Here is a 14,327-nt window from a genome sequence, read left to right as displayed (position 1 = left end):
AGATTAAACTCACTGTGGTTCCAGAGGGCAAAACAACGGCCAGTGGGCAGAATGTTCCAGGAAGGGGGTCGGAATTCAATGGGAAGAAGCACTTTCTGATGTCAGAGCTGGTCAGTACCCAGTGAGCCGTCCCAGGAGGCCAGGGGCGAGGCCAGCAGGGTCCAGAGTCTGCTGTGGTCACTGCAGGGGGCGGCAAAGAGCAAGGGCTGTGGGTTGTACCCAGGTACACTTCCCAGGCGTTTGGAAGAGTGAGCTGATGTTTCTAAGGCTCCTGTTCCCTCTTCTGTGAGATGGTGCCAACCTTGCCTAGCACAGAGCAATGCTCGACGAGCGATCACACTATTATTTAGAGTTGGGGGGGGGCTTTCTCCTCCTCCTAGTCTCCCCGGTGAGGGGTGTCCCCCAGACACCCTGGCCTCCCCCTCCCACAGAGCTGGGTGAGCTTGGGGAGGAGCAGGACCAGTTCGGCCGGCACTGCGCTTCTTGCTTTCTCTCTGGGAGCCTGGCTGCCCACGAGGAGCTCGCCGTCTGCCCTGCTCTCCCGCTGCCAGAAGTTTATAGCAACAGGCCCCAACACCCTGAACTTGGGGAAGCCTGTGGGGGTCCAGTGCTGCCTTTGATGGTGGGATCACCCCTGCCTAACCCTGGGGTGCGCAGTAGGGGTCCACATGCCCACAGGTATGAGCCCCATCCTCCAGCAACAGCTTTATCAGTGATAAAGGGGAGGCTCCTTCTCCATCCGCCACGCCCTGGATCCTCTGGTTGGTTCAGAATCAGGGCAGCAGATGCTTCAGGCCCCCGAAAGCCCCAGCATTGTTATCACAAGGGCTGAGAGCTTAGGACACTGCTGACAAAGCAGCCAACACAGGTCTCCGTTTCTGGAACACCCACTCCCCAAAAGCAAGAATCAGGACACACATCTTCACCACCGTAACTCTGGCCCAACACAGTGCCTGGGACATAGTAGGTGTTCAGTAAATGATGCTGAACAAGCTAATGTTACCACCATGACAGGGATATGAAAAACAGCTCTGGGGGCACAGGGTGGGGGCATGTTACTCATTGGAGAGGAGCGGGGAGCTGAGAGAGCTTCCTGGGAAGCTGGCTCCCGAGCTGAATCTTCAAGGGGAGGCAAGAGAAACTGGTCAAGTCAGAGGTGACTGTGAGGCCAGGTGTTTCAGGAACCAGAGGGCAGCCGCAGGGTCAAGTGTAATTCAAGAAGTGACAGGAATGAGGCTGGAGAGTCTGCAGGGGCCAGATGGTGAAGAATCTTGAAAGCCAAGCCACAGAGTCTGGCATGGTCCTGAGGCCAGCAGGGCATCGTTTCTCCCTGATATTTGTGGAACACCTACTCTGCACCAGGCATGGTCCCACACGAACTCAATCAACAAGAAGCCTGAGAGGCAGGGGTCGCTGTCCTCACCACTAGCAGATGTGGAAAGTGAGGCAGAAAGAGATTAGGTAAATTACCAAAGGCCACACAAGAATTAAGGGGTGGACCTGGGATGTGAACCTGGGCACTCAGGTTCCGGGACCCAGGCTGTCAGCCGCTGCACTGTTCTTCAGCAGAAGCAACACAGGGGTCAGGTGTGTAGTGCAGAAAGAGTGCCCTGTAGTCCAGTTGGGGGACCTGATTTAAGGATCAGAAGAGCTGAGCCCATCGAGCTGTTCAGGAGTGAGTGTTGTCGGGAGAGTGAAGACAAGTGGACCAGCACTGACTGTGGAGCATGAGTGTGGCAGCCTCTCCCACATCAGAGCATTTCAGAGACTTCCAACATCCCAAGGAGTCCTAATCTGATGTCAAGCCTCTGTCTCTGTGGGCCTGAGACTCTCCTCTCCAGCCCAGAGGTACCAGGTGGAAAGGTAGCACCAGTCATGGGCTCCCACCACATGCCCCCCACCAAGAGACACCTGGCAGCCCAGCCTGGAGAAACCCCTTGCACCCCCTCAGTGAGCCCCAGGAGAGACCAGTAGGAACCATGGAGGCACCCCATAAACCACGCAGACCAAAATAACACCACAAAGGCTCTGACAATTAAACCACCGCTGGGGCCACAGCTCACAACAGTACCACTAACCCTGACAGGCGACTGTCTGGTAAAATACACAATTGAAATAAGGCCCAGACTCTCTTAACATAATATCAAAATGACCAGGGTGCAATCGAAAATCACCCAGCATTCCAACAACCAAGACAATGGCAACTTATTTTTTTATTTTTTTAATAAATATTGGAAGATACATTATGTTATAGAAGAATTTACCAGAGTTCCCTTTTATTTATTTATTTATTTTTATTATTATTTTTTTAAGATTTCATTTTCCCTTTTTCTCCTCAAAGCCCCCCAGTACATAGTTGTGTGTTTTTAGTTGTGGGTCCTTATAGTTGTGGCATGTGGGACACCGCCTCAGCATGGCCTGATGAGCAGTGCCATGACAGCTAGAAGGTCGGGGGGCAGGAGCAGAGATGGGGGGAGGGCAGGGGAGGAGTCAGAGAGGATGGGGGACTGGATCAGGCCTTGGAGGCCTCAGGAGGGCCCTTAGATTTCATTCTGGGTGTGAGGGGACATGGAAGGTTGAGCCAGGTGTGAGGGGACCTGGAACAGTGTGATTTTAGCACCTGGCAATTCTGCCCCGGAATCCTGGCTCTGTCACTCAGCAACCGGGTGTCCTTGAACTTCTCAGTTACATAAGCCTATAAATTCCCTTTTCTGGATTAAGCCCGTATGAATGTCTGTCCTGAAAGAAATGGACCCAACTGAAACAATTACAACTCCCATGTTCCCACACTTCCATGAAGTAACCTGCCAGCAGCCCCACACCTGTCAGTTTCTGCCCAGGGATTCAAGCCCAGAGCGGGCTGTCTCTGATGATGACAGTCTTGGGGGAGCTTTAGGAGCTGGAGTCTGAGAGAAGCACTGTGACAGGCCCTGCTGAGGGTCGGGGAAGAGGAGCTCGCAATGCAATTTGCAGTCTGAAATCACTCCCTGAGCCAATCCAGTGCGAGGTGACCCACGTGGCAGACAATCTCCAGGTTCCTGGAACTCTCACCACTCACCTCCCAGGGCCAGTCTGACGGCGACAGTTCCATTATCAGGCTTGGCAGGACTCAGATGCCACTGCGCCCACTGGCTGGATCCAACCAGGAGACGGGGAGAAGTCATTTCTCTCTCTGTCACCTCTGGGGGAGCAGCTGCCACCAGGACTGCCTGGTGGGGGCATATGTGGTGGGTGGTCTCCAGGAAGCCAAGGGCTCGGATGAGCCTGAGCAGCGGGCGAGGCATGATTAGACTCCCAGCTGGAGCAGCAGGTAGACTTGTCTCCACTTCTCCCCAGGACTCCAGCCGGGAAGTGGTTTGAACCAGCGCAGGTGAGGCGAGGCCTCCAGGTGCTGTGGGAGCCTCTTTCTCTTATGGCCCAGGATCCACTACCAAAAGGCCCTTCTAGATTGGTCTCTGCTCATCAAAGGAGGGTTCAAGGTCAAGGTAAAGCAGATGTTTCTCCTACACCAAAGCTCCTGCGGGCAGCCATCAAGCCTCATTCCCAGTGGATCCCTGGGCCTAGTGCAGCACGAGCACCTTGTGGGAGCTTATTATATGTTTGCCACAATTGGATCAATTTTATAGACGTAGATATAGATGATATAGATTTCATCTGAGATGCCCTTAGAAATCACGGCCTCATTTTACAGTTGGGAAAACTGAGTTTTACCAAGAACTTCTTGCCCTTTTGCAGTCTCACCTGAGAAGCCGCCAGTGCACTGGCTCAATCCGACATTCTCTGGGTTTCCTTCCGCCCTGGACTGCTTGGTGACCACACGCCCCAGGACACACGGTCGGGCATGGGCAGAGTCGGGACTGGAATCCGGGTCTTCTGACTACAGACGGCCCAGTCGCCCTTCCACGCCGAGCAGGCCCGTCTCTATCCTGAGAGAGCTTATGGTGACTCGAGTTGTGTAGACACAGTGGGTCAGCCAGGACTTTCTGATTGCAAGTGACGGAAGCATGGCTTAAGCAAGCTGTGAAATGTACAGTGTCATGTCACCAGTCCTGGAGCTTTGCTGAGTCTCAGGAACTCAGCGGGGACCAGGAATAGAGTCCTTCAAGCTCCCTTCTCTCTCTCTCTCCCTCTCTGTTTCCTTCTTTGGGAGCCAGTTGCATCCTCTGTGCCCAGACAGCTGCTTCCAAGGTTGAGCTCACGGCCACTGATGATGCCTCGGGGTCCCTCTTCCCGGCTTCATTCCTGGAGAGGGAGGAGCTGTCTGCCCTGGGTCCTGATGCAAAAATTCCCAGGGAAGGACTCTGATTGGCTCCCTCTGGAGGATGCCTGGCAGTTCCCACTAGGATCCCATCACTGGAGTATGGGGTGTCGGGGGAGGGGTGGGCGTTGCCCCAAACAAGTGGCTGTTTCCAGAACTAGGGGGGCAAAGTGGGCAGAAAGAGCAACAGACAACCCCTGTGGGGGGTGAGACACTTGGCAATGAGAGCCAAGTGTGTGAGACAGACTGTGGGCGTGGATGGAGGAGAGACGAGCTGGAGGAGCCGGTCCCTCCCGCCATTGTCCCCTCGCCCATCCCTTTCAATTCATCCCATGGACCTCCTTCTTCCCAGCCCTAGCCAGGCCCTGTGGAAGGGCCAGATGTGGTCTCTCCATGAAGGGGTCACAGCTGGAGGGGGCAGCAGACCTGTCAACAGCCAGTGGAGGGACAAGTGGATGCCTGGGGCGTGGAGGCCCATCCAAGGCAGCATGGGGAGGGGTCTCCCACTCCAGGAATGGGATGCTCCAGAAGAGCCCATGCTCTAGAGGGTCTTGGGGAAACTGAGTTGGGCCCCTGAAGGACGGGGAGGATTCGAGAACCGGAGGGGAGGGGAGAATGCATTCTAGGGGTACATGCATGCCTGCCTGGGGTGCGTGTGTGTGCGTGCATGTGCGTGTGGACTTAGAGACTGGTGGGATTGACCTTGTGGGGATAGAAATGAGACTCAGTGATTTCAAGGGACCCAATAGCTTCTCACGACGATCCTGGGAGAAAGGTGTCATTATACTCACTCTGCGGATGAGGAACTGAGGCTCGGGAAAGTGGCGTGACCCACCCCTAAGTCACAGTGGCAGAGCCAAGATCTGACTCAGGTCTGCCCGGCTCTTCCCATGTCCCACACCCCCCACCCTCACCCCCCTTATCCAGGGAGTCGGTCCCCTCTCCGCAGAGGCCTGGGGGAGGCAGCTGCCGTGCTGTGTGGGTGCAGTAGGAGGCCGTGTATGGGCCTCGTGGGGGCACGGACCTCCCCCAGGGGCCTTTTTGTGCTGTCGGGAAAGGGCCAAGGAAGACAGCTTTCAGGGTCAGCTCATGGCAGAGGGCGGAGGCTGGAGTCCAGGAGATGCACCCCCCTTCCAACCCCAAGTGCAGACTTACCGGGAAAGGCTCAAGGCAAGGCTGGATGGTCCCTGGAGTCCGAGTCCTGCCCACCCCAGGGCCCCCAGGCCAGGAGGCAGCCGTGTACTCTGAGGGTAGGGCAAGCCGCGCTTCTTCCTCGTGGAGGTGGGAGGGAGGGAGTGGAGGAACAAGAGTCTGATAAGGTCCAGGGAGAGGGGGCCACCACAGCTCCCAGTGGGCCTGGGACAGTCCCCGTCTATGCCTGTCATTAAGAGCAGTGTCCCCTTGCACTCTCAAATGTCCTGGCTTGGACAGTGATATAGGGTCACCCTAAGATGAGGCGTTCTCTAAAGAAAAGGAGATCTAACACTGACAATTCATGCCTATTGGTGCTCCGGGGCCTTGACATGGTTTCCTTCATTTAATCCTCTCAAGCACCCTAAATCCTACAGGCTCTTTCCTGCCATCCCCTGTCAGAGCTGGGTGACAGATGTTCCAGGAAAGATGCCCCAGGGCCAGGTGCACCTTCCATGTGCTAATACGCTCAGCAGGCTGGCGAGAAGCGCCTCAGTGCCTGGGGCCGCTCCGGGCAGGAGAGGAGCCTCCGTAGAGTTCCCTCTGGCTTACCCGGCCCTGAGGGGCGGGGGGGGGCGCAGAATTTTATCCTGTTGGAGGCAAAACAACAACAACAACAATAATAATACATTTCCAGTAGGAGTTTGTAATACTAAAGGATAGAAACTCAGAATAGATGGCCTTCTGCTTAGCCAGGCAAAAGAGAGTTTAGAATAACCCAGCCTGGGCCCTAAACTCAGTGCGGGGTGGGGTGGAGGGGACAGCCCAGGAAGGAGATGGACCACGTTGAGCAGAATCAGGAAACCAGGAGGGGAAAGGATCAGAGTCCTTAGGCCCTGGGGAACAGCAGACGCTCAGAGAGGCCCGTGGACATCCCACAGTACATGGGATGGGGCTCGAGCCAGTTTGCCCAATATTACGGGTAAGGACTTGGGGACCCTGCCAGAGACGCCTGGGGCCTGGGTGCTCCGAGATTCTGCAAGAGGGGCCTGGGCCTGCAGTGTCAAGGAGGCACATGGGCCTTGCTCCCGGTCCCTCCCTCCCTCCGCCACATGATCACGGAGCTCTGGAGTGGGAAAGCGCAGGGCCCTGTCCCACTGACGGTGGACGCAGCCATGTGACTCGCACTGGCCAGGGGAACACGGGTGGAAGTGACAGTGACCCGCTCTGAGCTGAAGCCTTAAGAGACATGCCTGGCTTGTGCGCTCGCCCTTCTTGCGTTTTGGCCTCGTCCCGTGAGGGCGTGGAGCCGCTGCTTCCAGGAGAGGCCTGAGGAGCAGCCCAGAGCTCACCCAAAGCCTGAGGCAGAGCCCCTGCCCCAGCCACCTGCAGACCCGGGAGGGAGGAAGATGAAGGTCGCTGCTCCGAGCCCCTTGACGTTGAGGTTTGTTAAAAACAGAATGCACCCAGTAAATTTGAAGATCTAATAGGCTTCATCCAAAGATTCACGGACAGCTTGTCGTCCAGCAAGCAGAGAGAGACTCCGAGGAGAGATACAAAATGGAAGGTTCCCACAGGAAGGAGGATGGGCAAGGAAGTATGAGCTAAAGAAAAGAAAGGATTCCTTGGGGCCAGAACCTCTTCTCTTTAGGAGAGGGGAGGGCAAGGGTTTGATTCGCCTCGGCCGCCTCGGCCTCCTCGGCGGATGGAGAGGGCCCCCCGACGGATGACCTCATTGATACCGACCAGAAGCTTCCAGACTGGTTGACTAAGACTACATTTCCGGGAAAGGTCAAAACTGCATCATGTCTTGGCTTGCTGTCATGGGGCAAATGAGTCCATCTGGGGCCTGTTATTTCTTTTTTACCAGGCTGTTATGGAGAAAAACAAACGAAAAACCACAGTTATCCCAGCAGATTTCGCAATGGAAACCCATTACCGTTAGCATCTCTCAGTGCACGGCATCCCTCTGGACCCGCTGCTCTGGACAGGGCGGGTGAATCTCCTTGTAACCAGAACACCTCAAAGCAAGAAATAAGGGGCCACATTAACGTCAGACAACAGCCCTCACCCGCCTCAGTGACCACAGAACCCCGCTTCCTGCGTGGGTCTCCCCGGTTATCTCTAAGTGCCCACAGCGGGCGGGACACATGCTCAGGGCTCCATCCACCCTCAGCCATCCTCTCCGCCCTCTTCCTGGGCCTCCCACCTCTGCCCACCAGTGCTGGTGTCTCTGGGAGCCTGCGCCTCCGCTGAGGGCTGGGGTCTCCCCGTGCTGGGATAGGCGGTGATCCCAGAAGCCCAGGAGGTGCTGGGTCGGTGGCCTGCTCCAGGGGGAGTGCCCATCTCTAGAAGCTCGATGCCACCGGGGCCCCTCAGCAGCTCTGCTTGGGCGCTGAGCCTCACACGGCGTCTCCTGAATATGCTCTGGCCTTCTCCCTTCTCCCCATGGAATGGGGTGCACCCCTCCCTCGTCACTTCCCTCTTTATCCCAGGCACCTGCCTCTGAAATAAATCCCTCTCTCCTTTAATCCAACATGTTTAACAAATGCAAATAGATACTCATGATGATGCCTAACTCTACACACCAGAAGAACCTGCGCCTCGGTCCTATTCACACAGAACAGCTCTGCCATCTTACAGGTGACGAAACTGAGGCTCAGAGAGGTGACACAGCTGCTGAGGGGCAGCGGTGGGGTGAGCCCCATCCCTGTACCCCCAAAGATCTTTCCCCTCATGGGAAGTTCCTCTCTGTCTGGACTTCTCTTCCTCATCCAGAGTGGGTTGGGAATGGGTGGACAAACCTGGATTGAGGTCCTACTGTGTGCTGGTAGATTGCATTGTCGGATCTCATTGAACCCTCCCTGTGGCCCAGGGAGGGCGCACCATCGTCCTGGGTTGGCTGACAGGAAACAAGCTCCATGTGGAGGGGAACCTGCCAAGAGCACACAGCTGGGTGGGCAAAGCCTGCACTGGAGGCTGGAGACCCGGTGTAGAAAGGCTCCACCTGCCCCTGGGGCCAGCCTCTGGGACACTCCACCCTGACTCTCTCTGATTGTGAAGGCCCGTGTGTGGGTGAGATTAATTGGGAGGAGGGCTTCCTGGAGGAGGTGGGCGATCAGGGTGGGCCCTGAAAGACGGGCAAGGCCAGAGAGGAGGGCACACGCAGAGACTGGCCAGGCCAAGGGCAGGTGTGGCCAGGGGCGGAGGAGAGAAGGCTGGCAGGACTGGGTGGAGGAGAGGCTGGGAGCACCCTACCAAGGATGCAGCCTCTGTCCTCGGGCTGGGAGACCCGGGAGGGTGGTGGCGTACAAACCAGGAGCCTCAGAGAGAAGCCAGACTGAGCTCTCAGTGTCCTGGGCCTGACCCAAGAAAGGCTCGGCCCTCTTGGGACCTTTGTGGTCACCAGCAGGGCTGGGCCTCCCTCCTGGCGCCCGGCAGCGCCCTGCAGCCCTGGACAAAGCTGATTGGACTCCTCCTTCCCCTCCTGCCGCCTCCTCGGCCTCTGTCTGCACAGCCCGGCCGGGGCCGCTGAGAAGCAGCCAATACTGCACTGCACTGGACTGGAGATTATCATGGAGGCACGAAGGGTGTTCTAAATGGCCCAGAGAACATCGGCGTGTCCTTACAGACGCCTCCATTCACACATTCATTCCTTCACCGCACTGTGTGTTATGTACCCACAACGTCAGGTCCCGGCTGGCCAGCACTCGGGGCTCTGCAGTGCCATCTCATCCATTCTCCCGACCCTGGAGGTGAGGACCACCACTGACCATTTCCACAGTGAGGCGTTTTAGATCAGAGGCTGGGGGTCCTCTCCAAGGAAGGTGCCGGGCTAGGGGAGCAGACAGGGAGGGCCCGTACGTGCAGGAGGTGGGCAGGCCTGGCACTGAAGGGGCAGCGCCCCCTGCTCCAGACCACGCCTGGCCCTCCCTGGCCCCAGGCCCCCCACTTCTGAACCCTTCCTCTGGCTCAGCCCCTGCCCGCAGTGTTCAGGGTCTGGCCCAGACACTTGCTGGCATCACGCCGGGGACAAACCTGGAGGCGGGAGGCAAAGAGGAGGGAGATGCGAGGCTGTGGAATGAGCCAGAGAACATTCAAGATTAAACGCCCACAAGCCTGTGCTTTGAAAATCAGACCTTCCCTTCCAGGTCGGGAGGCCCCGCCTGCTGGTCCTGACTCTCCTCTGCTGCCTGCCCACACTCAGGGGCTCCGGCTGGTTTCCCCTGTCCCAGGGCCAGCCCTGAGCAGATGCCTGGAGCCCGGCTCGCTGAGGAGCTGCTGCCCAGAGCGGGGCTGGGTCTCTGAGACAGCAGCAAGGAGCCGGGACGGGGCCCGAAGCCAGCAGGGGAGAGTGTGTGTGTGCATGTGTGTGAGAGACAGGGAGAAAAACACACACACTCACACGCACACAGATCAGAGAAACAGAGAGACGCCCAGAGAGACTCAGAGGGAGACAGAGGGTGAATCAACACCAAGGAAACACAGACACAGAGAACAGACTGGAAGCAAAGAAGCACAGAGAAAGACGGATGATGGGAGGCCTGGAAGAGAGAGCCTGGCTGACAGGGTGGAGAGAGAGTCAGAGAGAACTGCTGAGAAGTAGTGAGAGAGGCCAAGAGACGAAAAGAGAGTGAGGGAGAGAGGAAAAGCACAGAGATAAGAAAAAGAGAGAGAGAGATGGAGAGAGATGAACCCAGTGACAGAGGCCAAGAGACCCTGGGGAACAGACAGCAGGAGGGGAGCCTGAAGGCTTGGCGAGACAGGCCCAGGGCTGGGGACGTGGTGGGAAGAGGGCAGACAGGCCCAGGGCTGGGGAGATGGACGGGAGGAGGGCAGGCAGGCTATCTTGCTCTTTGCTGACCTTCCTGTGCTTTGGGGCCTTCAGTGGTCCGACTGCAGGGTCTTCACCTGGCACACGAGGCCCCATCAGCCACCATCCACTCTTGCAGCCACAGTTCCCACCACATCCCTGCTGGTGACCAGTGCTCCAGGCGATGTGGCCCCAGGATCCCACACTGAGGTTCCCTACCACCAGCCCTTTGCTTAGACTGTTCCCTAGGCTGAGAATGCCCGTGTACTTATCTCCACATCTCCGTATCCCATCTGAACTTCAAGATCCAGCTTGAGTGCCTCCTCCTCCAGGAAGTCGGCTCTGATTCCTTAAAGTCTTCCTGGCCCTGCCCCACACTGGCAGGTTAAGACCCTCCCCCTGCTCGGCCCGGCTCCCAGAGCAGTCCCAGCACTTCATTCTCCTGTGTCTCCAACCAGAGTGAATTCACACTCAGTTTCCATGTTGGCTGTCCCAGCTGCTTGCAGGCTCTTGTCCAGGCTTTTGGCAGGTCAACCCTTTCCACCCTTCAGATTCTGAGTGCTCGTCACACCCCATCCTCCTCCATCACGGCGTGCGGTGGCCCACGTGCCCTGTGGGTGTTTGCGGCACCCGTCTCCCCTCTGGACTGGGCACTCCTCCGGCATCACCAGCCCCGCGCACATCAGGGCCCGGTCAACACCTGTGAGTGAGCATGTCTGTTGAGAGGTGGCGCCGTCTGTCTCAGCCCCACATGCTGGGCGGGGACAGGAGGGCGTCCTCAGCCCTGCTCCCCTCCTGACGACAGGTTGGATTCAATGGGCTTGGTCACTGGTTCCTGGCTCTCTACCTCTGTGGAGCCCTGGGGTGGCCTTCCCTGGGGAGAGCACTGGGAGGACCTGGGTGTGGGGAGGGAGAGGCCCCAAGCTGGCCGAGGAGGGGGACGCTGCCTCCACCTCCTGCTGCCCTCCCCACACTGGGCCCCCGTCTGCCGCCTCCCAGCCTGTCTCTGCACCCACCATCTCCAGGGAACCTCCACGACTCCTTCACGACCTCCAGCAGCTCCTGTGTCCAGTATCCACCTGTGGGCCTTGAGCCGTGCTGGGCAGCCCTGGAGTCCAGGCTCCTCCTCTGTTTAAGGTGCCCCCCCCCAACACTGTGCACTGGGCTTCCAGTTCCACAGCAATCACCTCGTCTCATCTCGACAACAGCCCCATTGACTAATGAGGACCAAGGATCAGAGACGTTGAGTGACTTGCCCAAGGTCACACAGGAAGTGGAAGAGGCAGGACTTGTGCTTTGATTCTCTGGCTCTCTGTCTCATGTTTTTTCCATGACATTTGGTGACTCAGGTCCCTTTGGGTTTGCAAGGTGTTCCTTCCCCGAGGATCAGCCGAGAGCTGCCTACCTGCCCGAAAACTGCCTTATCCTTCCTCGGAACTGGAGGCCCTCTGATCAGAGGTTCCAGGTTTCTCTGTTGATATCAGCAGCAAATATGGGGTGGAGAGAGAGAGGGGCCAGCCCAGGGGAAGGGAGCAAGGACAAGGACAGATGACAGGCGAGAGGGGCAACCGGCACAGAGAGAAAAGTGCAGAGAGAAAAAGGAAAGAGATTCACACAGAGAAAGGGGACCAGAAAAACAAAGAAAAAGAGACACCTAGAGGGAGATGAAGGCAGAAAAAGACATAAAAAGACAGAAAGACACAGAAACACACGCACGCAGGAGGAGGAGAGCCTTTGGGAGAAGATATAAAAAATGAAAGTGCAGCAGAGGTAAAGAGAGAATGAGAAATACCCCCCCACCCCCACCCCCACCCTGCTGCCCCAACACGCACATCCAGACAGAGATGGAGAGAGAAGCAATTCACACAGGGGGAGAGAAAAAGGGAGGGTGGGGCATAGAAGAAAAAAGGGCACAGAGAGCAAGACAGAAAGGAAGATGGGGGAGATTGATACACAGAGAGAGAGGGAGAGGCCGTGAGAGGGAGCTGGAGGTGAGGAGCCAGCAGCCCTGAGCATCAGATGCTGGAGCTCACGCCCCCTCCCCCCCACCCTCCTTCCCCCACCACCCCCTGACTTGACTCACGAAAGCCGCGAGTGGAGAAGTTAATTCTCCCAGGTCCGGCCACCCAGATGCACTCTGCCTTCCCCTGCACTGAGCAGGGGTCTCCTCCGTCTTCACCTTGAACTAGGCGCACCGATGGAAGGAGAGAGACCCCCGCCATCTGCTCTCCAGCCCAGGCCTCAGAGCCGCTCGTTCTCCCTGCTGCTTCTGAGTCGCAGGGGCTGGAGGTGGGCACTACCCGCATCCCCTCAGCCCGCCCCTGCCAGGCGCCCACCAAAGGCTGGACGCGGCCCCGCCCCAGGGGGCCCCCACACGGGAGGCGGGCAGCCCCGACTCAGACGCGCCTGACTGGCTGCATGACTGTCGGGAGTCCCCGATCTCTCGGAGCCTCCACGTCCACCTCCGTGAAATGGGAACAGCCCTGCGCCTCCCACAAATGCTCTTGCAGGTGAGTAAGCGAAACTGGAGGAGAGTCACTAACTCCGCGCCTCTTCCAGGAATAAAGAAAACAGAAGAGGCAAAGGTCCGAATCCCAAGGCCGGGGGCCTGCCTGCCTGGCCTTCTCCAGGGCAGTGGCCTGCAGATGCAGGGAGCCGAGGTCCAAAGTATGTTGAACTCTCTCGCTGTGGCCAGTTCTCCCTTTGCCCCCGTCGTTTGATTCCTCCTGGAGAACAAGATTGGAAAGACAGTGCTAAGTTAATTCTCCAGAACGAATGAAGACAGGACAGTCACCGAGGGTGATGAAGTGCTGGGAGCACAGAATTCACGTCCCAAGGCCCCGCGTTGGAGCCGATGAGGTCAGAATGATCTCGTCTGTTTTCTCCCTCTGTCGCTGCGGAAGGCTGGCTTCCCGGGCTGGCGGTGGGGCTAGCACAAGGGATCAAGGGGAGGAGAAGAGTCTTCTGGTCCCCACAGTGGCCATGGTGGGGGCGAGAGGTACTCAGGGGACATGTTCGTGAACGGTGGTTTCTCCAGACAGCTCCCTGGCCGTGGAGGGGACTCAGGGGTGCGGGGGGAGGGCATTATTGGGGGTACTCGCAGGTGGGTCCATCACAAAACCCACAGGCTGGATCCGGACACCTGGGGACCGGAACCAGCTGTGTTCATGGGGAGGGTGCTGCTAGAACACACAGGGGCACACGCTTCCTGTGCACAGAAGGGTTTTTGTCAGCACACAGCTGTTTGTGTCACCAGCGAGACAAGGAGTGTGTCCTTGGAGCCGTGGGCAAAGCTCGCTGGTGTGGGGACCCTGGTACACACGGGGCTGGTGCACCGACTGCACAGGAGTGTGACATGCTCATTGCTTACCAGCTGCATGAGCTGGGGTGGCCTCTCTCTTCTCTAAGCCTCGGTATCGTCCTCTGAGCACCGAGGACAGCAATAGCACCCACTCCACAGACCACGGTGAGGACCGGGAGACGGCACCTGCAAACAGCCCAGCTCAGCGCCCGGCCCACAGGAAGGGCTCTGTGGCCAGGAGTCAGCACCATGTCAGTACCCAGATGATCACAGGGCTCCTTCCTGGTGAACAGGGGCGCATGTCACGGGTCCTGTGGGGAGTGGGCCCGCTGTGCTGGTTCATGGACTTCATGGGCAGTGGAGCCCTTTCTGTCACCCTCAAGGCGCCATTCCACCTCCCTTTGTGGCTCAGACGATGGGGACTTGGTGCCTGGCGGGGAGGGAGGGACAGAAGGTGGAAAGCAGCTCCTCCAGGGCCAGAGAGCTTGACTCTGTGCAAAGCCAGAGACCTACTTCACTGGGACTGAAAACAATCTGCAGCAACGCAAAAGGAGGCATCAGAGAGAGAGCCCGGAGCCCCAACAATGAGACAGGACAGACTGCGGAGGGAGCAATGTAGATGCAACCAGAGCCTGAACACATCTGCCAGGGAGCTGGCTTCCGGCTCGCGGGGCGCACAGGAGCCCGTGCAGGGGCCCCGCCCATGGATGGGGGAGGGGCGGAAGCCCCCATAGTTGCTGAGACTCGAGACTCGAGACTCAAGATGTGGAGGGCTGGGCCTTCCAGGGTGGACTCTGGGGTCCATCTCCTTGGCCGTGCAGTCT

The 14,327-nt window shown here is 57.8% G+C and overlaps 1 long non-coding RNA gene across 6 annotated transcripts; it reads right to left on the bottom strand.

Moving 5' to 3' along the window:
- Positions 1-2,274: 2,274 nt before the first annotated feature.
- LOC111771887 (uncharacterized) lies at positions 2,275-13,154 on the bottom strand. 6 transcript variants are annotated; one of them, XR_011432212.1, is made up of 3 exons: positions 12,286-13,154; positions 5,414-10,902; positions 2,275-4,242 (listed from the first exon to the last, which is right to left on the bottom strand). It is a non-coding gene; the product is annotated as an uncharacterized lncRNA (long non-coding RNA). The 6 variants fall into 6 exon arrangements; XR_011432213.1 differs by lacking the exon at positions 12,286-13,154 and having other exon boundaries at positions 5,414-6,993; positions 7,136-12,239; XR_011432210.1 differs by lacking the exon at positions 12,286-13,154 and adding an exon at positions 11,219-12,239.
- Positions 13,155-14,327: the final 1,173 nt, after the last annotated feature.

This window comes from Equus caballus, chromosome 2, assembly GCF_041296265.1.
Source record: "Equus caballus isolate H_3958 breed thoroughbred chromosome 2, TB-T2T, whole genome shotgun sequence".
In the NCBI taxonomy this organism is placed as follows: domain Eukaryota; kingdom Metazoa; phylum Chordata; class Mammalia; order Perissodactyla; family Equidae; genus Equus; species Equus caballus.
The sequence above is the reverse complement of the archived record's forward strand: the minus strand, read 5'-3'. Positions and strand labels throughout refer to the sequence as shown.